The sequence below is a fragment of the Mastomys coucha genome, unplaced genomic scaffold (assembly GCF_008632895.1).
Source record: "Mastomys coucha isolate ucsf_1 unplaced genomic scaffold, UCSF_Mcou_1 pScaffold18, whole genome shotgun sequence".
In the NCBI taxonomy this organism is placed as follows: domain Eukaryota; kingdom Metazoa; phylum Chordata; class Mammalia; order Rodentia; family Muridae; genus Mastomys; species Mastomys coucha.
This window is the reverse complement of record NW_022196900.1, coordinates 38,102,671-38,123,737: the sequence shown is the minus strand read 5'-3', so window position 1 is coordinate 38,123,737 and position 21,067 is coordinate 38,102,671. Positions and strand designations below refer to the sequence as shown.

Here is a 21,067-nt window from a genome sequence, read left to right as displayed (position 1 = left end):
GAAGGTGTATCACAATGAGTCATTAACATCCAATTGAGAGCTTTCTGTCCCATGATCTTAGAGGAATTACCCTCATTTAATCTTCATAAAACATTGTAAGAGAGGTTGTTAACTTCTATCATGCAAATAAACTAAGGCCTTAAGATGGTTGATGGCTTGTAGAAGTATGTAATGTCAAAGTTATATTATAGATCTTTATCTCTAAGGCATCAAAGATATTGTGTTTGCTGTTGTATGATTTTTGCACTTATGAAACAATGATGAAAGTGGTTATCCTTGAAATTATGTAGCCTATTAGATTATAACTGTCTGCTGTTGTACAACTGTCAGGATTCTGAAGTAGGGAATGAAAGATAACTTGAGTTGATATGGGACATGCTTCTGTGCTCGTTTTGCTCCTCAAATAACAAGTCTTTGAAAACTTGTTTCTGTAAAAATCCTAGATGTAATTATATCTGTAAATGGAGAAAAATGCTGGGAATACACATTTATTACTCTATCACAAGCAGAGACTGACAAGTTGCCAAGGTAAGTGGAGGGAACCTTCAGAAAAGAAAGCCTTTCATTGACTTCATATACCATGAAGTAATTGGTTTAAAGAAGCGATTGACATTTTGAGCTGCATGAGACATACGTGTGTGTAGTTAGATAAAATCAGTTTCTTTTGAGAAAAAGACAAAGGTAGAAGCATAGAAGTGGAAACTGGGAAATTTTTGTTAGTGGAGACTAGATTGATGGTTGTCATAAGGAAGAGTGAGATGTTTTATCAAAATTGTTTGACTGAGGTTTATTAAGAGTATCTCTTTAAGCCATTGAATGTGTTGAAGATGTATTATTTTTGCTGTTTTTTATGCTTTTAAAGTAATAATCAGAGCTGTTCTTTGAGAAAAATGCTGTATATACTAAATTGTGAGCATCAATGCTTATGATTAAGTAGTTTGAGGGGTCAAAGTAAAATTTTTAACTTTGGTTTGTTAAGTATAGCAGGGCATCCATCTCATAAACAATTACAATTGCTCAGATTTCTTTTATTTTATTTAAGATTTATTATTGTTCATGTATGCAATTGTGTTTGAAAGAGAGTTGCCATATAATTGTGGGGCTGCCTATGGAAGCTAGAGTAGGGTGTGTCAGATCAGCTGGATCTTGAATTCTGAGGTACATTACATAGGTCCTAGTCAATAACTTAACATCTTCAAAAACAGCAGGCAGGGTTCTTAAAATTTCATATTCTTTCTAGTATTTCTCAGAGTCCTAAAGTAAATTTAAAGAGATCAAATATCAATTTACCTTCTAATTGTTCTTTACATATATCCGTTGAATTAATAAATGATATTTTTCTGTCCTACCAATCTATCTTGAATATATGTCACATGAGGTAAAAATGGACATATTACATTTTATTTTTTAGAATATTATCTCTCCCTAAAGAAGTTTATAGAAGAGAATGCCCTTAGTTTTAAGAGATCTCTCTTTACCTGAAATGTGTACTTCAGAAAAAGGGAACAGGAACAATAAGAAGCACTTGCTTTATTTGTTCTGTAGGACCAAACTAAAATAAACTAAAATGCTTTGCTGGGTTGACAAAGAAACTACATGCACAAAAATATCTTTTATTAAATAAAATTATTTAGCACCCAAAGCAAAAAATCAACTGCTTGGTTGTAACAAGCAGGAAAGAATGTACAAATTAGCCCATGTACTGGCTAGTTATATGTCAACTTTACAAAAGCTAGTGTCATTGGAGAGGGTAGAACATTCATTAGACCAGGCTGTTGACAAGTCCATAGGGCATTTTTTCTTAAATAGGGATTGATGGAGGAGGGTCCAGCCTATTGTCAATAGGGCCATCCTTGGTTAGGTGGTTCCTAGTTATAAGAGAGCATACTGAGTTAGCCAAGGGAACAAGCAGTTAGGCGACGCTCCTAGACACTCTGTGAATCAGCTCTTGTTTTCAGGTTCTTAGCCTGCTTATATTTCTGTTCTGACTTTGTTTGATAAAGAGTTATGAAAACTATTTTGAATCGACCCCTTTCTCCCCAAGATGCTTTGGTCATGGTGTTTCATCTCAGCAAAAATTGCCCTAACTTAGTCAGCTCCTAATCTGGGTACTCATAAGAACTTTGTTTACTACTGCTTCTGGGATGTTTATTCATTAATAATGCCGGTGTCTTGATTCTGAAATTTAGTACAAGCCGTCCCCTAGCATAGCCCTGCTGTCCTTTATAGCCTGATGAATCTATAATACATGAATTTTTAGCTTTAACATTGTGTTGTTTTTGTTTATTAATTTTAGCTTTTGAAATAGGTTGTAATGTAGACCAAGCTGGTCTCTACATATCCCATAGACAAGACTGACCTTGACAATTTTTAATTATCTTGCTCCTTGAGAGCAGTGATTACAATAATCAAACACCAGACCTGGCCCCTTTTTATATCTCCTCAATTTACCCTATGTAATTTTTTAAATCATATATATATATATATATATATGTATATATATATATACATATATATATATATATGATGTACATTCTATTTCAAATCTCGTATTTTCTTCTTCTCTACATGAACACAGTCTCTCTTTGAAACAAGTCCCTTGCCAGCAGAAGTGTTGTCAATTGTCAATGCATATTAACAGTTCTGCTATTTTAAGGAAGCAGCACTTTGATATCAGGGCTAGTTAAGCAAGATATATAAATTTGACATTTTATTTATTCAAGACTGGAATGAAAAGATGAGTATGAACTCAAGGTGGAAAAGGAAGACAACATTACAACTTTATCTACAGCTCTAATAAAAGTAAATAGGTCAATCTGGTGAAAGTCTGATATGAATACTCTGTAACATTGTATACATGCCTGTCACCTAACATAGACATTGATGGATATTATAATTTGTTACTGAAAGAGTTTTTTTTTTTTGGTCCATTTCATTCTTTTATTTGTAGAATTACTGCCAGTGAAAGGTTATGATCAAATAGATAAAAATCTAACATTAAATTTCAGTCATCTGTCTCAAAAAGCAGTTATATTCGTCAAGCTAGAGTAGGGTGTGTCAGATTAAAAAGCATTCGTCAACATACTCAAATATCACTAATGCCACAAAAGTTGAGTTTGTGCAGGAACTCAGGTGTAGCACTTACTCCTGCTACATTTCTCACTCTAACTTTGATGTGCACAGAAAGACCAATTGGTGTTCCACTATGGTCTTCTCTATTTACATTCTTCATTGGTTCCTGGATTCAGAACTGAATGAGCTTCATCTGTTCAATGATAAAAACCAATTATGGCTTTTTAGTACAGATAGGGAAATGAGATGTTTAAAGTTTTCCCACCAAAGATAGATAATAGATTTTAAACTGTTATATGGTTTACAAGGATAGAGTTGTTGAAAATATATTTTCAGATGAAAGCTATCTTTATACTGTTGAAGACACTTTGACTCACAGGCCCATAGCATAGATTCTGGAAAGAAAATAACATAGATGAAAATGTGTGTCTATTACTTTCATTCAATGGGCCTTGAACAGCTTTCCAGGTGTTTGTGTGCCTCAATTCACCCTATGTGCTTTTTTAAAAAATCATATATATAGTGATGTACATTCTATTTCAAATCTCATATTTTCTTCTTCTACACATGCACACAGTCTCTCTTTAAAGCAACTCCCATACCATCAGAAGTATTGTCAATTCTGTCTATACTATATCCTCAGACCTCTTCTCACCATTAAACAATGAGGATCATGTTATTGATAAATATGCATAATAAGACGGCTTAATGTATATTTTAAATTTTTGTTTTAGTAAAGTGTCTGAAATTAGGAATGATGAAACATACCTGTTATCTCGGCATTCTGAAGATTTACATGGGAGAAGTCAGACGCCAGTGCCAGTCTAAATGATACAGTGAGACACTGTTTCCTTAAGTAAATTAACAAGTATTGTCTGACTAAAATATTATTGTGGTTGTATATACAATTCTTAATTTATTGAATTTCCCGTATTTTAATAAAAAAGAATTAAAGTATGGGTGAATACACAGTTTTGGTTCATATAGAAGTTTAATAGCACAATTTCTACCTTTTAAATGTTTACAAATTAGAGCACTGGAGAAATAGCTCACTAGTTAAGAACAGTGGCTGCTTTTTCCAAATACCCAAGTTTGAATCCACATATCCACATGACCTTTCACATATAACTGTAACATCATCTCCAAGATATCTGACACACTCTTCTGGACTTCATCGGTACTAGGCATGCTTGTGGTACACAAAAGGACCTGTAGGCAAACTCTCATTCACGTAATGTTTTTTTAATTGAATGTTCTAACATTTATAAGTACATATTTATTAATATAATCCATATAAATTATATATTATGATGGATATTAGGACCAGGGACATAATTTAGGAATTACAATCATTTACTTTCTATTGTTATCATAATCATTATAACCAAAAGCTACTTTGAGAGGAAAAGGTTTTTTTAGCTAGCACCCCATCTCCTAGGGATGTCAGAGGAAGAACTCTAGACGTGAAGCACTGTCCATGGAAGAATGGTACGTCCACACTTGCTGTCCACAGCTTGATCAGCCAGCTTTCTTATCAAATTGAGGAAGACATGATGAAATGTAGCAGTACTCATAGTGGGTAGAGCCCACTTAGCCTTAGATTAGTTAGCCTTGTCTAACTAATCATTTGTCAAGAGAATGCTCTAAAGTCTTGCCAACAAGTCAATATCCTGAGGGCATTTTTTATTACTTATTTTTTTTACATTCCAGTCTTTACCCCTTCCAGGTCTGCCCTCCCACAGCTCCGCATTCCCCTTCCTCCTCCTGTCTCCAAGAGTATGTCTCCATCCCCCTCCTACCCCCTGCCAGGCCTCACCCTCCCTGTGACCTCAAGTCTCTCAAGAGTTAGGTGCTTTTTCTCTCACTGAGGCCAGACCAGGTAGTCCTCTGCTATATATGTGTTGGGGGGGGGCTCAGACCAGCTAGTGTATGCTGTCTGGTTGGTGGCTCAGTGTCTGAGAGATCTCAGGGGTCCAGGTCATTAGAGACTGCTAGTCTTCCTATGGGATTACCATGATGAGGGCATTTTTAAAATTGAATTTTTCTCTTTCCAAATTCTCCTGGATATAATAAAGTTAACAAAAAATAACCAGATAAGAACTATATATAGATCCACATGGCTACCAACATTTGGAAGGCTAAATTTTGCTGTGTTGAAATGTTTATCTGAATGTATCTATTTTCTTGACTGTCTGGCTGTCTATATACTTATGTAATATCTACCTACCTGCCTATCTGCTATTATCTAATTTTGCTACCAATGTACCTATTCTATCTTATCAAAGAAAAATTATACTCAATTTTATTGCTAATTCATAATCAAATTTATGTGTGTACAAGCCATAAAGATATTTCATATAAAAAACAGTTAATAATTTAATATGGTCATCTTTCATTACACTAAATTAAACCAAATGAGACCACCGAGCATTACAATTATGAAACTGGAAAAAGGGAGAAGACAGTGACTCAATGCTCTTTTGAAATACAGCATTTGCTGATGTTGCGTCTGCAAGCCAGCTTCTGGCAAGGTACATCTGATCATTCTCAGCTCAGTACTCTCCATTCAAAATCTCCTCACTATTATCTCTCATGGCATACCTAGAAAAACAACACTTCTATGCCTGTAGCAAAGTACTTGATCTTTACCACCAAGTTCCACATCTTGCCATATAGCTCTTGCATATTTCACAAACATTAGATTCATTTACCATTGCTCTCTGTGGCATTGCTTTCTTGTTTTTCTTCCCTGTCTTGTCGTTATTTGCTGACTTTTCCTCATGTTCTATCAATGATAAAGAATGCCCCCACTTCTCTTTTTTTATTCTCTTGTCTCGTAAGCTATTAGCTTTCTATATTAGACTTACTCTTCTTAGATGTTAAAGCACTCATTCTTGCTGATCCATTCTTTTCTATGTTATATTCCTAACTGGATATGAACTCAGGCTAGTGCCATCCAAGCAAATTTATATGTCTGGTTCCATAGCCATGGAAAACTCCCACACATGATCTGCCATATGTTTCCCATAGTGTGATTATTTGAAAAGGCAGGAAACATTTGCTTTCTAAAGCCTCTTTATTTGTATTCCCTTTCTCTGATTACTTAGTAGTTTTCCAAATTTTAGGATTCCATCTTTGTTTTCATTGAGCTTGAACACTCTAGTTCATGAGTGACCTCATGTATGTCTTGCATAGTTCAATCTTTTAGTGCCAAATTATAGACCATAATTTGTCTCACAGTTTATATATACACATATAAAAGGAAGTTGATTGTTGCCAGGTTTTAAGCAATTAAATATATATATATACATATATATACATATATATGCAGATTAGTACTGGAAAATGCAGTTTTGAACACCTAGGATAAAATAAAGTGTGTAATATTACCTTTAATATCTTTAAAGAAAACTTCAAACTATATTCCAAAGATAATGTTGAACTTTTACTCTTATCAAAAATAAATGAATCCTTGTTGCTCCATATTCTTTATGGTGATATGTACTTTAAATATTATGAAGTTTTTTTTCCCCTTTGGTTATTTTTAGTCTTATACAACTTTATCTTTTTGAGAATATTTTACATACCTAGAACGTGATTTGAACAAATGTGTCTGTCCTTCTTTTCTTACTTTTCCCACAATTCCTACTACTTTTCTCATCCAATTTTGGAATTTTTAAATCTTTAAACCTCATCATGGTCAAATAAATGTGTTTCTGAATCTTTAAATCATTTTAATTATTTTTTTAATCTGAAAATTTTACATAAGATATTTTTATCACAATCCTTTCTATGCCACAACTCCTCTCAGAGCTCCCTCCCATCCTCTAACTTCATCTTTTTTTTCTCTTTCTTAATAAAACAGAACAGAACAAGCTGCAAAAAGAAGTATAATTTGTGTCCAACAAATACTTCTGAGTATAGGCCTGTCCATATAAATACACCCAGGGTCACTCCATTGAGGGAAATGTGTTTTTCCTCTCCCTGTGGCAATCAGTGGCAAATATATTCCTGGCTAGAGGTCATATATTATGCCAACTTTTCCTCTTCGGTGTTGGTTATGTATCTGCCATGAGTGTGAGCAACAAGTCTTGCTGGCATAGTTTCTGTAAGTTCATGTGTTCATCAGCCTTGTCATGTTTCAAAAATGTTCTTTCCCTGAAGTTATCCACAAAATCAGGCTCTTACAATCTCCCACCCCCTTTTCTTCATAGATCCCTGGGCCTTGAGTGGAGGGATTTGAATAAGACATCCCATTTATGGCTGAGTGCTCCAAATTCTCTCAATCACTGCATTTTGTCCAGTCATGGAACACTGCATTAATTACCATCTACTTCAAGAAGAATCTTCTCTGCTCAGGGTTAAGAAACGCACCCTTAGGTGTTTTAGACATGATGATAGATCAATTTTATGAAAAATGTTATCTTAACCATGTGATATCTTCTTATCCTTGTAGAGGAATTATCTCTACAATCATTATTTTCAATTGGGATGATCATAATTTCATAGTTGCTGTTTATTATGTGTTAATCTAATGCTTAATAATGTAATTGGGTTGTACAGTGATGCATATTTTGTTTTTCATATAAGTTAAACTTGTCTGTTTATGCCATGTAGACGTTTGATGTTTGACTTGTTTCTAGCTTTGTATCCTAAAACCTTGTCCTGGTTGCTTGTCAGCTTATGGAGTTTCACTGTCATTTTTGAGATGATTCCTTTATATTTTCACAGAGATGCTTTACCTCTCTAAGGTAAACACGGCTTTACTTATCCCTTTGTTTAATTCTTTATTAAAATATCATTTCATTAGCAAGTACTATCAGCATTGTTACAGAGGAATGGTGAGTTAAAAACAACTTCCCATTATTTATGTTGTTAGAAGAAGTGCACTAGCTCATAGTCATTAAGTGAATTTTTCTTATTTATGCATTTCTTGTGAATTTTTATTTTTATGCATTTCTATATTTTTTCAAATGTTTTCTGTGTATATCATAGGATATGTAATTGTTCTTCCTTAGAATGTTAATATTGTAGATGAAATTAAATAATAAATGTTATTTTAGTATTATTAAACTATCAGCCCATAGATTTATTTTAATAGTCTTATCTTCTAATAAAGTTAAAGAACTATGCTGCCTCTCCCTGTCTTAAATTTATCAGTACTCTGAGTATAATATATAGCTTATTAATGTTGTGACCTTATCAAAACAATATCCTAAGTAATATTTGCAAGCATCTACGTGTATAACAGATTTTATGGAATCATCAATATCATTTTACATGTTCATAATTAAAATAATGAAAATTTGTAATCACCTTGATTAGAATTTTACAGTTGGAAGAAATTTATTTTTAATTTAATCATTTATTTATTTATTTATTTGTTTATTTATTTATTTTTGTACTCCAGATTCTATTCCCCTCCCAGTCCACACTCCAACTGTTCCACATTCTATACCTCACCACCCATCCCAACAGACCTCTAAACTCCCTGGAGCCTCCAGTCTCTTAAGGGTTAGGTACATCTAATATGACTGAACCCAGACCCAGCAGTCCTCTGCTGTATATGTGTTGGAGGTCTCATATCAGCTGGTGTATGCTGCCTGGTTGGTAGTTCAGTGTTTAAAATATCTCAGGGGTCCAGGTTAATTGAGACTGCTGCTTCTCCTACAGAGTCACCCTCCTCCTCAGCTTCTTTCAGCTTTTCCCTAATTCAACCATAGGGATCAACAGCTTCTGTCCACTGGTTGGGTGCAAATGTCTGCATCTAATTCTTTTAGCTGCTTTTTGGGTCTTTTGGGGGGCAGTCACCATAGTTCCCGTTTTGTGAGTGCCCCATAGCCTCAGTAATAGTGTCAGGCTTTGGGGCCTTCTCTTGAGATGGATCCTACAATGGGCCTATCGCTGGACCGTCATTTCCTTAGGCTCCTCTCCATTTCCATCCCTGTAATCTTTTCAGAGAGGAATAATTATGGGTCAGACTTTTGATTGTGGGGATGGCAATCCCATGCCTCACTTGATGCCGTGTCTTTCTGCTGCATGTGGGTTCTGCAAGTTCTCTCTCCCACTGTAGGACATTTCATCTAAGGTCCTACCCTTTGAGTCCTGAGAGTGTCTCACCTCCCAAGTCTCTGGTACTTTCTAAAGAGTCTCCCCAACCTCCTACCTCCTGAGGTTGCTGGTTTCCAATCTTTCTGCTGGCCCTCAGGGCTTCAGTACTTTTCCCCCACCCAATACCACATCAGGTTCCCCTCTTCCATCCAACATCCATGTCCCCTTTCCTCCCATGTCTCTCTCTCTCTCTCTCCTCCCTTAGTGATAGCGCCCTCCCTAGTGGGACTGAGGCATCCTCACTTGGGCTCTTCAGCTTGTTGAACTTTTTGAGTTCTGTGGACTGTATCTTGGATATTCTGTAGGTTTTTTTTTTTTTTTACCACTATCCACTTATTAATGAGTACATACCCATACCATGCATGTCATTTGAGGTCGGAGCTACCTCACTCAGGATATTTTCTAGTTCCATCCATTTGCTTGCAAAACATAGGTAAAAGTAACTTGAGATAGTTCAAATATTGCAAAGCTTTCCAGTCTCAGTCAAGTGGAAATGTGCAGAAGTCCTTCCACAACTCTGATGCCCAAAGCAGACAGAAAAGATGTAAAAAAACAAAACAAAACAAAACAAAAACAAGCAATAACAACAACAAAAACCAACCAACCTACAAACAAACAAACAAACAAAGCAAAACAATAGAACAAAGTCTGATTAACATATTTGGAATAGCAGAACACTTAGCAATAAATGACACAATACAAGATTTGGTATGATAAATGAAATTACATTGACTCAAGGGCAGCATAAGCCAGAGACTAATAATTTCATTAGTGTCTTTGCAGTGAATAAAAGTGAGCTTCTCATGAGCCACTGAGTATGTCCACAGAAATAACATACTTTAATTATGTAGCTTAAGTTTAAAATTGCTTAATAAGATTTTACCCTTTTAAATGAAAACAAACCTCTTTGCCCGTCTCCCCACATCACACACCCAAAATAGGTCATTAGAAAACAGCAGATTCTACTTTATCAGGGACCCCAATTAAATGGCTGGAGGTGTCGCTTTCTGTGTCATTTTCAGAAACAATGGTATCATTAAGTTGCTGAAATTGTAGTGTCAGCAGGAAGCAGTGCAAAGAGCTGCCAAAGGGAGAACAAAATATGAACAGCGCAGCTTCTTTGATGTCTTTCTGACCTGCTTCCCAGTGTCTACTGCTGAACAAGCTATAAACAAAATGGGAGGGAGCAGTGAAAAGGCTGTTGTGGAACCAGGCAGCCTCACCGTGCCAGGAAGAGCTGTGCTCAGTGCCTCCTTCCACTTGAAGCCTCAGGCAGATTGCACTAACCAACTACTGCTTCAAAACACACCTTCAGCTCCATTGTGGTTCCTCTCCATTTGCTGTTCTTTGATAGAATACCACCTCTTCCCCTGGGGGGGGGAACTGTTTATGTATATCTTAAACAAAAGCAGCTGGACTTCTACCTTGTTATAGGCACAATCCTAGGCATTTAAAAGAATCCCAGGAAAAAAACTATAAAATCCTTCTGCTTAGTTGTTTGATAGTGGTAGTAACAAACAGCAAATAAATGGATAAAATTAATAATTCACTATATAATATGTTAAAAGAATATGAAGAGATGGGAAAATAATTAAATTATTAGCAAAGTTGCAACTTTAAATTGTGCAGCAAAAGTTTTAGTAGAAACACTTCATGCTCTTAGGAGAAGCAGGTTTCAGCATCTCTATTACTACACTCTAGCCTCTTGTGTTAGCTGTGCAAGATTGGGACACATATGTATTTCTCAATGATGTAGATCTCTCAATGCTAAGCAGGGACCATGTAGGATTTTCTTCGCTGAAGAATTTGTATTTCTGTTTCCTCATAGTAACATTGTATAATAAAATTGCATGGATTCCCTCAATATTATACCTTTGTTAGTTTTTTAGTACTATATTTTCTTTTTACTTATGGAATAAAATCAAATGTCTTATTTTGACTTTCACCAGATCTAGGCATGCTTACTTAACTAGGTAAGCAATCAACGGCATTGAATATCCAAATCTACAAGGCCATTTCTCCCTCCTGCCCAGAAAATAGTATCCACCTCATTTAGAAACTCTAGTTTTAAAGCTCAAAGTTAGGTCTTCCATGTTGAATAATCTGAGTTTAAGATCCAAAGCATGAAGATGACATTTACTGTTCAGAACTACTGTATGTACAGTCCTAACTTGACACGAAGCCTCACTGACCACTGTTAAATCACAACTCTTTATGTTCTGACCTTTAAAACCATTAACATGATTTGAAACATTCTCTTATAACATTGCCTGCAAAACCCACCTAATCTTTTAAACCTTTTACAGCCTTATGATGCTGTCCCCCACACCCACCCCCCGTAGGACATCATGGTTGAACAAGACAATACTACAATTTAAAAAGAGGTTTTCCAACGGGAAAAAAATCTATGCTAATGTGAAATAAAACCAGATATTATATGGTATGTCTTGCTTTCATGATTATTTAAATGTAAAATTTACTTCTTGGAATCAAGGAAATGTGTGGCTCACTGTTTATGTTTTCATTTTTGCTTCTAGGCAGGCAATTCCCAGAAACTAGGAAATTATTTATATTCAGCTTATTGTCTAGTGACTGCCTGGAACATTAGCAGAACTCAATAAATATTCCCTCAATGGTTTTAAGAACAATTACACAATGATTTAAATTAAAAATAAATAAATAGACTTAAGTTTTGAGGAAAGTTAAATAGTAAGGGGATTTTAACCTTTCATCTACACTTTTTCCTAACTTAAAATTACATAAAGATGGTAAGGTTTACTAAAATAAAATTTAAGATGTCATTGTGAGTTCTCACACAGTTTTAAAACCTGATTTCTTATATATCAGATGAGTTAGGTATTTTTCTGTTGCTGTGATAAAATATCATCACCAAAAGAAAGTTATAAAAAGAAGAATGTATTTTTGCTTATCTGGCAGGTAGTTGCCAAAACAAGAAACCAAAAGATCATACACTCAACCCCAAACATGAACAAAATGTTCAAAATAGATTTTGAATGAGAATATAATCACTGATTGCATACCCTGAGTTATGAATTTCCTTGTGATGGGCTCTGCCTCTCAAAGCTTCCAGGAACTTACCAAAGAACATGACCAACTGGAGACCAAGTTTTCAAACACATGTACTACTGTAAACATTCTCTTTAAAGCCATCATACCTCTGTTTCAAAAGGACTCACCACTCAGGAAGACAATTGAGGCAGAGGGTAGATTATGCTAGAATTTCTCAGTGACCACTTTCATGAGAATAGATAAGCCTTTGATAATAGTCTTCTGAGCAGATTCTTAGATCCATCATGTGACCAAAGGCATTGCCAAGTGTGTCTGGCTAATTCAAACCTGGAAGTTTTCATTTCAGACACACTCATATTATATGCTAGAAACTCGGTTATTTAGTATTTGCTAACAGAAAGAGAATCTCTGTGATGATATAAAATAAAAGAGTCACTTTAAGGGTAGGGCCTTATAGGAATGACACCTTTGTGGGGATGATGCCTCATATGAGGTTTTACCTTTAAATTTGTTGCTATGCAGTGGCTGAGAACAGGTGTGAAACTGAAACAGGGGCAATAGTAAAGATGGAGAGAGGATCGGGTTCTTTCATCACTAACCCTGATAATACATCTTGCTGCAAACAGTATAATGACTCTTCCTTTGAGTGCTCAAAGAAAAAAAAAGTGAACTGAAGTCTAAGCAAATATCTGTCCCAGGTATGTCTTATACCATAAAGTAACTGAGTAGGATATGAGCAAGTAAGGATTGTCTGAAACCAGAAACTTACTACTAACTTTTACACTAGAGAGTGAAAGTAACTACTGCTTCACAACTGCTAAGTCATATTAACATTTTCTTGTGGGCAAAGCTGACTGGAAACCATATATTATATTACATTATATTAATCATATCATATATTATATTGTAGAAAATTGTAAATTATCGGGAACATTTATGGAGATCCAGCAAGTTAAGAAACACCATAAAAACATACACCTAAAAGAAAACCATGGAAAAATTTGTCTCAATATACTTTAAAAGATTGATTTCCGGGGGCTGGAGAGATGGCTCAGTGGTTAAGAGCACTGACTGCTCTTCTAAAGGTCCTGAGTTCAAATCCCAGCCACCACATGGTGGCTCACAACCATCCATAACGAGATCTGACTCCCTCTTCTGGAGTGTCTGAAGACAGCTACAGTGTACTTACATATAATAATAAATAAATCTTAAAAAAAGATTGCTTTCCAATAATGATATAAGTTTTTCAGGTTTTAGACAATCCATTCTGAGAAGATGAGCAACCAGTCAATCACTAAATATGATTATAAAATATAAATTTCCCAATTTTCTTGTAAAACCCAAGATCTGGAATATATACCCAAGTCATAAATGGATCTGTGGAAAAACTCACTGTTAACCTTTCTCTCTTCCCAATAGATCTGTCAATATCAGCTTTTGACATTCATTTACTGGATTGCTGAAGGAAGATGAGTGATGTTTAACTCTGCCCTCTACACACACACACACACACACACACACACACACACACACACACACACACACAAGTAGGTTTCAAAATTGCTTAAAATTTTAATTATTTAATCTAAATGCTACTGTTATTTTGTTGGTATTGATTTAATGGTAAGATACAATCTTATTAGGAGAAAAGTTTTATATCAGAAAATATAAAGCTTTTTCTTTATAATGGTTTAGTTCTAGCTAGAGGTAAAATATTTTCTTTAGTAAAGCTGTAAGAAATTGTGGATGATGACAGTAAATTCCATGTTGTAAGGACCCAAGAGGAGTTTCGAAAGTATCAGAGATTGGACACGTGTCAGTACAGGAGTCCCTGGTGTACAACACGGTCATTACAGTGCACTCACTTGACAACTGTGGCATGAGTTCATACTCTACAAACTGATGGACTGACAAAAAAAGACAAGAAAATGATGAATTACCTCAGTGTACTTCCTTTGGAAGTTTGGAAAAGGGAAACAGTTTCCATAACACCTCTGGAAAATCCATGCAATTTGCCCAATGGAATTAATTTCTTTTCTCCTTCAGACTTTTCTAAGAAAGGTTTTAAAATATGTGGACTTCATGAAGGAATGTCTGCACAGCCAAAGGATTCCAAATAAATTACTGTCATGAACCATGAACATTGTTTGTAAAATGGATGTCAAATTACTCAGTATTTCTGGTAAACATAAATATAGAACCTGGAATTTTCCCACTTCCTGCACTCATAGGGAAGTGGTAGAAGATATGCAAGAGCATGACTATCATCAACTTACGTTTGTGGTAAAATGTATGTTCAAGGCTTTTGCTTAAGAGCAATCTAGGCCACAAAAATAACACAGCAACTTACTAAACAGGCAAATGTACAGTTCTTTATAAGTAAATGCAATTGCCTTCTATCTTCATCTTCTACTGAATTGCTAACATATGAAAGATCATATATATACATATATTATATATTATGTATATGTGTGTATTATATAATATTTTATATATTTCATTAGCAGCATGTTAATGTCTAGTCTGTTTATATGGAGAGTGCCTGGCCGGCTTATGTGTTCATGTTTGCTTATGTTCAGTGCCTAATGAAGTTTCTAGTAGGCAAACTGTTAATTACTCATTCAAGTTAATAAATATTATTTGCAGCTCCTGACAATTCTACAATTACAAATCATAGATTGTCTAGTGTGCAGATGTTTCTAGCAAAGTATTTATTGACGATTCTGATTCCTTGGTTCTTTTATATTCCAAAGATATTTTACACTCAACAAAAGATCATTGGATTATATGGTTCATCTTACTAATACTACATTCATGATCATAAATGGCAAGTTATCTAAAATTTATTGCAAAATAAAGGCAAAGAAAATAACTGAATGGATCGTTATAGCATGTGTGCTTTTCTTTATCAATGGAATACTATAACATAGTTGAATACATAAATATTCATGTACTCATTGTATGAAGTATTTTTATACTTCTCTGCATTTGCTAAGCTTTCAAAAAACTTTTGTTTACTAAATTGATAATTTGTATGCCAATAAACCAAAATGTATAGCAATTTGCCTGAGTGGGTGGGAATCAACTACACATTCTAGTTTAGACGTGAATAGAAGAACTTCTGCTCTATTCTGAAAAGGTTTCACTTATAGAGTATTTAATGTCTCTTTAATTGTATTTGGGTCCATAATTGGAAACAAATCTCATAAAGAATATTTGACTTTCATATCTCAGGACCTTGATATCATGGTTGAACAAACATTTTTAGATATGTAAGCAATGGAATGTCAAGCTATCTGTTATTTTTGTTGTGAACTAAGGGAATTAGAACCATCAATAAGCACTTTGCTAGAAACATCATCACACCAGACAATCTATTACTTATAATCGCAGAGTTGTTTTACTACCTACAAAAACCAGCAATTTGGGGGTTTGACTTCAATATAACACTTCATTTATTTTCAATATTTGTGTTAATGTTAGAGTATTAAACACTGTATAGTAAATAAATAAAACTGTTTGTAAAAGGACATCAATTTAATGTTTTTTTAAATTTAAATGGATAAGTCTCTATGTATATAATCATGTGCCTAAAATAACTTTGTCAGCATATAGGGCTGCTACTTGTATACGATTATTTTATCTAAATTATGTGATAATATTTTATTTATTTATTTATTTATTTTACACTCCATGTTTTACTCTCCTCATACACCCTCCAACTGTTCCATATCCCATACCTCCTCTCCACTCCCTGTCTCCACATTGATGTACCTACCCCACACCCTACCTGACCTCTAAACTCCCTGAGTCTTCTAGTCTGTTGAGGGTTACGTGCATCATTGCTGAATGAACACAGACCTAGCAGTCCTCTGCTGTATGTGTGTTGGGGACCACATATCAGCAGGTGTAGGCTGCCTCTTTGGTGGCCCAGTGTTTGAGGGATCTCAGGGGTCCAGATTGAGACTGCTGGTCCTCCTACAGGTGGCGGACTTGTCTTATTGACTATGTTCTTTGCCTTACAGAAGCTTTCCAGTTTCATGAGGGTCCAGTATTTTATTAAGAAACACAAGATTTGTCTAGGCTTCAGTTTTCCTTATTTGGACTCAGAGTTTTGACAAGTATCTCTAAAAGTATGTTTAATTTTCCAGATATATTGTTTACTTGGAGGTTTATTGATGAACAAGCTCATGTAAAAGAAACTTATTCACCAGATGTAATTGTTATCATGGAGGCTTTTGCTATGCAAACTCACCTTCCCTACCTCTTTCTGAGCTCCAGCTGGCTGCTTCAACCCAGCTATTCTGGCTCAAACTACTCTCTCAGCTGACTGATCGAATTGGCTTTCTCTTGGCTTCTCACTGAATTGCTTTCCTCGTCCTCAAACTAACTCAGGCAATATATTCTAGTCTGGCTCCTTCACATTCTCTGGTTTGTTCTTTCTTTACCTGCCATCTGTCTCTGTAAAACTGTGCCAGTAAAACTCCCTCTCTCTGCATGAACTGAACTGAAGTGCACTCCACTGTCTACACTTGCACTAACTCCAAGTTGACTGATGCTCTGTGCCGCTCTTAAACAGTTTCTCTTTAGTGTGCTCTTCTTGTGAGGGTTGAGCATACCCTATCTATGTCTCAATCTAGCACAGTGTTCCCTGATTTATCACTTTTTATATCACTCAATTAGACCTCCCTCTCACACATGGCTGTTTCTTTTTACAAATTAATTTTACCCTAAAGTTGTGTACTAAGGATGTGTCTGTATTTTAGCCAGAGGGATTAATTGTGTGTGGCATGCCAGCATTCCAGCTGGCTCACCCAGACCAAAGCCTTTGAATGTGACCCATTGTCAAAGCAGCTATGTTGATGTACTGAAATTGCTCTGCAAGTAGCCCTATCAAAAACTATGAGGTATGTTTTTGTCATTCTTTTATATTCGGCTTAACAAAAGCAAGTGCAATTCAAAAGAGTATAGTAACATACAATTAATCTGTGGATTAATATCTACTTTTGGCAAGCTTTTTTGGTATATTTGCTTTCATATTTCTCAATATATGAAAACAAAACTAACTGAAAAGAGTTTCTACTATTGTTCTGAAATCATCACATGAAATTATTTAAATTTTATATTCATGTTTCCAAGCTAAACTCTTGTGTGGTCTCCAAAGGAGATAAGAAGCACACTTTAGTCATGATACACAAGACAATAAAAAAGATCAAAATATTAATTTTAATGAAGTTCAATTTAACAAACCACGAATTGATCAGTCTTGTGTGTAGATCACTGGGAAGGAGTGACCGCAGGACCTTATATGAGTGGGAAGTAGCTTCATTGCCACCATTCCCACCTGAGCAGATTGGAAGGTGCTGCTTCTTCTGAAGCTTTTGGGCAGCTCAGAAGTAGGAATCTGTCTCCTCAGCATCACTACTGTTCTGTAACATTAAGAATGGTCCTATGAATCTTATGTTTCAAATTTCTCAGACTTTAACATTGTATTTATCTTCTACATCTTATGAACTCCCTCCTCTCCTGAGAAAGATTGTTTCAATTTGAGGGAAATTAGTGTACAACATAAGGTATTGAAAAATATGTGATCCATAAGAATGGTACCATACAGAGCAATAGTGAATTGAAACATTTAAGGGCTGGAGAGATGGCTCTGACAGTACCTGACAAATACAGAGGTGGATGCTCTCAGCCAACCATTGGACTAAGCACAGGGTCCTCAGTGGAGGAGCTAGAAAAACGACCAAAGGGGCTGAAGGAGCTTACAGCCACATAAGAGGAACAACAATATGAACCAACAATTACCCACAAGAGCTCCCAGGGACTAAACCACCAACCAAAGAGTACACATGCTGGGACTCATTGCTCCATCAGCATATGTAGGAGAGGATAGTTTTGTTGGACATCAATGAGAGGAGAGGCCCTTGGTCCTGAGAAGGTTCGATGCCTCAGTGTATGGGGAATGTCATGAGAGGTAAGCAGGGGTGGGTGGGTTGGTGAGCAGGGGGAGGGACATGGGATAGGGGGTTTTCAGAGAGAAAACCAGGAAAGGAGATAACATTTGAAATACAAATAAAAAGTCTAACAAAAAGAGAAAAAAACATTATTTAACATATTATCCTATTGTTTGTGTCACTTCTGTGTACATATAGGTGAGGATGCACATACACATGCACATATGCATGTATGAAGGACAGATCATTGCTATGTATAATTGATGGATGCTAATAAGGCATTTTCAAATATTCATGCATGTAATTATCATTTAACTAAAAGAATTGGATACCAATGTTGCTGTATTTGACATATTTCCCATGAGGAATTCTATATCATTGCATTGAATTTTTGAATTCTAGATGCTTCTCTTTACAGAAGTGTCATTTTACTCAATTTCCAACTTAATAAAGTGCTCTCATACTTTATAACTCAAAACAGTGAGGCAGAAAATGTCTCATGAAAAGCTTGTTCTCTTTAATGAAAGACAAGTCAACTTATTAACTTATTTTTACATGTTTTAAGTTTCTGTGAATTTAGTGTAAGGAAAGACAGTTTGTTTTGAAGCTATCTAAAAATTGCACTGAACTATTAATTCCTTTAAAAACAGATGGGCTTCTAATCTATTGTGGGTCTCAAAATATTTTTTTACACTTTTAGTTTTTGGAGTTTCTTTGTGTAGTGCCTATTCTTGTGTCCTAAGCTTGTTGCTCACATCACAATGTCAGAGGTGGCAGAACCTGGCTGATGTGGGACCTTGTAAGAGGGCTTCAGTTCATTAGTGACATTACATTGATGTCATAATGGATTTCTGTCAAGTGGTGTGTATTTGTACTCTGCCTCATCTTCTCTCCTTGATGTGCCACCACAGCAAGCTTAAAATTAGTGAGCTAAAAATTATAAAACTGAAACCCAAAATAATCCTTTCTTCTCATAATTAGGTATCTAGTAGCATTTATTAGAAAAAGATATCTAATATAGTTTTATTGTCCACTTAAAGTGAATTCTTTTGACTTTTAGGCACAATATACAATAAGCATTTATATACTATTAAGTGCTATTAAAATTTTCAAAAATTAATTTACAAATTCTGTTCCAGACATAAAATAAAATTAAAACTTTAAAGCATGTGTTTAAAATGCTATAAAATTTATTATTTTAAATATTAAATTTTCAATTTATTATTCAGTAGAATCTCTCCTAAGTACATTTTGATCCCTCCATATCCATGTATTCTCTAGTTTAGAATTAATTCACATTTATTTGTGTTTTATTTTACTTTCACTTTGAAATAATACTTGCAAGTTCTTAATGGACTAGTGTAGTGTTTCCATGTATTTATCCAATATGAAATGATTCACAAGGATGTGAAACACTGACATCAGATCAATTATTATTTTGTTGTCATGAGGACATTAAGATTCTGTGGCTATCTTGAAAGAAAACGGAATATAGTTTATAGTTGCAGTCAAAATGTGGGTCAACGTTTTTAAAGAAGGAAAGATTCTTGTTTCAGCTCAGAGTTTCCAAGGATTCTCTTTATCCAGTTCAGGATAAAATGGCCGAGCAAAGAAGTCTACACCATGATGTTCAGGAACCAAAATGACAGGCTGGAGTGTTAACAAAACAAACAAAAACCAAAAAACAACAGCAAAAATACATGATATGGTTTTTCAAGTTTCTTATATTCTCCACTTCACATAAATTCCATCAAGTGTTGAATTCATCAAAGAAATAATATACTAAGTATGTTATAACCCTTCAGATCTATTCATTTTGTATAAGCCCACCTATTGCTGCCATGCTCACAATGTGTGAACTATGATATACATTCATTCTAGAAGCCTAACAATAGTTTTAACCTCATAGACTTCCTCTCCAATAGCAGAAATATTTGTTCAACCATTTGTGTGACATTATACTAACTGAGCAGCACCTTCCTTCTGCTAGAGCCATGCTAACTTAGCTACCTCTTTGTCTTTTTTTAGCTACGTGTTTGTCTTATTTGCATTTTAAGCAAATAATTATAGTTTCTCTTTTTTCCTTTTATTATTGAGTAATATTTTAAAATATATTCCTTATAATTAAAAACAATATTTTCTTCAATAGACTGTTATATCGCATGTAGTTATTTGCATTTTTAACCAAGTGTCCAATTAGTTTTGCCCATATGTGCATGGTTATAGGTCACGCATTGGGACATGATCGACCTGTTAGTGGCAGCCAACACCCAAAGGAAAGTAATTGTCTTCCATAAGACTATCAACTGCCAATAGCTCTGCAGCTAAAGATAAGGGCTTGGCAGAGTGTTTCACCCAAGCAAGAACTTTTAACTGGATTGAACTTGTTTGGGCCTCCATATTTTTAGTAAACTGCTATCACACTCATAGCTATTTTTATGATCAGCTCTTTACATTGTACTAAGGTTTGTCAGTACTGCAGCCTAAGTAATCTACACAACATTCCCCTGCAGGTTCTCAGACCTAGCACTTTATACATCGGATTGCTCATGTTTCTAGGCTGAGTAAGTCTGTTTCTAAGTCAACTGCTGTTATCAAAATAAACAGTTGTTATCAACAACTTGTTGTTTTGTTTTTTGTTTTCTTTGGTTTGATTCAAGACAGGGTTTTTCTGTATAGCCTTGGCTGACCTGAAACTCACTCTGTAGACCAGGCTGGCCTTGAAATCAGAAATCCACCTGCCTCTGCCTCCCAAGTGCTGGGATTATAGGTGTGCACCACCACTGTCGGGTTAAGTCTTTTGCTTGAATCTTTTTTTTTCCTATTTTCCTTTTTTTATTAGATATTTTCTTTATTTACATGTCATATGTTATCTCCTTTACGAGTTTCCCTTCCAA

General features: G+C 35.2%; 1 protein-coding gene across 41 annotated transcripts in view; it reads left to right on the top strand.

The window, feature by feature from the left end:
• The window catches only part of Ptprd (protein tyrosine phosphatase receptor type D), a 2,240,535-nt gene that overhangs the window by 247,409 nt on the left and 1,972,059 nt on the right, over positions 1-21,067 (top strand). The window lies entirely within an intron of this gene.